General features: G+C 33.9%; 1 pseudogene; it reads right to left on the bottom strand.

Moving 5' to 3' along the window:
* Positions 1-831: 831 nt before the first annotated feature.
* Positions 832-3,751, bottom strand: part of LOC113079903 (semaphorin-7A-like) — an 8,919-nt pseudogene continuing 5,999 nt past the window's right edge.

Below are 3,751 nucleotides of genomic sequence, written 5' to 3'. Positions count from 1 at the left end.
AGATAAAACACAGAATAAAAGTGTTGTAACACTGGTTATGAAACAATAAAGAAAAATTACTCTAGACACCACAGTGTGTCAAGATCTTCAACACTGTTTCTTTTCAACAAATGACACTTGATTTAATAGTTCAATGTCTGATGCAATATTTGCATGTTTTTATGCCTTACCTATTTAAACATTCAAGCGATCTTAAAGCATTTGAGTGCAAAAAGATGTGCTAAAGAACTCGATTCAGTATGTTTCTGTGCGAAGTTCTCTCTCTAGGCTTATCGCATCTTAACAGATGAATACACCTGGCCAATTGAACATTCAAGCGATTTTTACACCATTCAAAACGCAAGAAGACGCGAGTAATATCTTTATAATAATAATATCACCTCTCAGTCAACGTGTGAACCTCGTATTGCATTTCTTTCCTCTTTTTCTTGTGCTTGAATAGACAATACATACAAAATAAATTTGTTTACTAAACTGTTTAGACTCCTTGAGATCAAACTGTTTTTTAAGGGACACGAGGAACATAAATAGTTTGACGGATCGCATGACAGAAATACTGCAGATCTTCACAATAATAAAACCACAACATATTCTCTCCACATCCCAAAAATGATACTCTTATGACTGATGACTAACGAGACTTTTACGAGAAGCTCTATATTGCACATATACAGAGTATTTACCATATATTACTCACAAAATTCATGTCCCGGTCTAATTCTGAATTGAATTTATCAGTGCATGTTATTATAAACATTGTTTCATCAGTTTCATCAAAAAAACACTGTATGCTTCAAAAATATAGATTTATTTCTTATGCAAAAATCATTAGGATATTAAGTAAGATCATGTTCCGTGAAAATATTTTGTAGATCTTGTACAATAAATAAATCAAAACTTCATTCCTGATTAGTAATATGCATTTCTAAGAACTTCATTTGAACAACTTTAAAGATTGATTTTCTCAACAACAAAAATTCGTGCACCCTCAATTGTCCTCCTAATAAACCCATACATCAAAGAAAGCTTTTATTTAATCAGCTTTCACATGATGTATAAATCTCAACAACAAAAAAAAAGTACCCTTATGTACCACGTATGGCAATAATAATCCATAAAAGCGGATGATTATTAAATAGGATGTGGATGGCAACTTCCAGGGATCCTTTCAAAAGTGCAGAACGTGGAAGACTGTGAGCAGAAGTAAGAAGCTGGGAAACAGCACAGGAGTGAGTCTGTGTGCGTCTGAGCGGCTCATGCTCAGCTTGTATTCGACGACCGTCCTATTAATGTAATCTTCCTCTGAAGACTTGCATTTGTACGTCCTTCGTGAGTCTTGTTCATGCTTTCAATGAGATACAAACAGCCGTTATCAGCCTGAACGCAGTCCGCACGTGTCTCATCATGTTCCCAGTGATACGTGGCGTGGTGTGAAATCACGGGGCAGAGCAAGAAGTGTTTCGATGACGGAGGCACGTCGATTTCAGATGGTGTGGCTTGAGGCTTTTCTGCAGAACAGACAATCATTGTGATCAGTTTGTGAAATTGGCATGAGTAAATCTGAAAGCATTTAGTTTCAAAAACCTGAGTTTTTCAGATTGACTCTAGAACAACCTCAGAGAGAATTTCTGTTTTCCGACGAGAAAGCACACGAATCAGCAACTTGCAAAAACACAGCATGAAAACAACCAATACAATATGCAAGCGCACACACGTAAGCTACAACTCCTACAAGCTGTCCACTCATTTCCCGTTTAAAGTGAAGAAGAAAATCACAAACTAATCAGTATTACCACAATCACGTCACAACAAAACAAAACCGATTTAGTCCTAACATTTAAACTTACGTAAATTAAATAAACGCATAACTTACTGTACCTTTTAAAAAAGCTGAAGTCGGCGCGTGGTAGCTTAGCCTTAATCACCGAGTTTGAGTCAGTCTGTGTTTGTGTGATGTCAGCTGGATGAGAAGGCATTAAAACACGTTATTAACGGAAACAGCCTTAGTGATTTACAATTATTATAATAGATATGAAAAATGTATAAGGTGTGCATTGTAAACGACACCTTAAAGAAAACATTACAATTGTTTTTATGTCTGTACTGTAAGTCTTTCTCCTCAAATACTATTGTTTTTACATATGATTAACAGTTTATTTTAATATTAAAAATGTAAAAAGTTTGCATTATAGTTGACACCTAGATGAACAAAAATCCAAAAAAAGGAGAAAAGTCATTCTCCTTAAATGCTATCGACGTTAGAAATAGCCCATACCAATATCTCATGTAACTTTAGAGACAGTCCCTAAAAAAATACAAATAAATAAACTGATTTCAGCTATATTTTCTCATTTTTATTACATTAAAATCATGGAACATTCAATGTTTACTTTATTTTAATTATTATTGATATATATTAAATTAATTAAAAACTGTGTTTGATACATGGTGTGTGTGTGTGGGGGGGGCATGTTAAAGTTATAAAACTTTTTTGATTGAGTTTTTATTTAAATGCATTTATTGTGCTTTGTTTTGAGGACTGCCAAATTTGGTTGATTATATATCAATATCACTGTAATAATAATAATAATTATTATTTTTATTATTATTTTTATTATTATAGCAAAATCTAAATACAATAATTTTAATACGTTATTATTATTATAATTATTATTATTATTTAATATTAAATAAATACATAAAAATAATAAATAATATTGTAATATTTTTAACTTGTCAAACTTACCGCAGTCTTTAAAATCCCGGACTTGGTTTCTGTGGAAAAGAGGAAACATTACTGAGATGAAGATATACAATACATAAGTGTATTTTCTGGTAAGTGAATGATACGGTGTGTGGTTTTGTGTGTGTGTGTGTGTGGGCGGGGGAAGTTATGTTAATGTTTGAGTGGTAGAAAATAAATAAATGAGTGTAAATTTAAATAAAAGGGGCTTTGTGTGGTCGAGCAGGGAAAGTGATGCATTGGCACTGAGTGTTTTCTGAAGTTTCTGAATCATTCAGCCACTCATTTATTCAGTAATGGTGATGCTTGACTTGCAGAACTACAATGAGCTTTGGTAACAGTGGCTTTGAGCCTTTGTTTCATCCTTAAAAACACATTTTATCAGGAAGGAAGCAGATGTGTGTGCAAGCAGAACGAGGTCTTACTCGGCTGCAGAGGTGCAGTGCAAACCGCTCCAACCGCAGTAGGGGTCTCGAGATAATCTGCATTCGTTGCACTCGTTTCCGTACACATGGCACGTCTTTAGGTCAATCTGAACAACTTCATTACTGGAACTCACATACAGACGCTTCTGAGAAATCAGACACAGGAGAGAATGAGTCCAGCTGCTGACAACATGATGCATGTTTAATAACGAGATAAAGAAACTAATCAAAACAAAAGACACAAATCTCCATGGATCTACATTCTGAGGAACTGAAAGTAAAACAAAACAATTGTAACTGTAGATTTCACTATGAAACATCCAATGCTTTGGGTTCATTGTTAATCCAAAGAAACGTTGCATCCAAAATAATCATTTCATCAGAACAGTCATTCCCTAGGAATCGAACCCCTGACCTTGGTGTTGCTAGCAGCATGCTTTATGTTTGAGATTTATATGTTTACAATTTTATTATAGATTTAGGTACTTTAGGGCCTTATGAAATCCATTTTAGTTTTTTCCCAAAATATATACATATTTTTACTAATTTTTCTGGACTCTGTTTCACTGGTTAAAAATTAATT

The sequence above is a fragment of the Carassius auratus genome, unplaced genomic scaffold, assembly GCF_003368295.1.
Source record: "Carassius auratus strain Wakin unplaced genomic scaffold, ASM336829v1 scaf_tig00029828, whole genome shotgun sequence".
NCBI lineage: Eukaryota > Metazoa > Chordata > Actinopteri > Cypriniformes > Cyprinidae > Carassius > Carassius auratus.
This window is presented reverse-complemented; position numbering and strand designations above follow the sequence as displayed.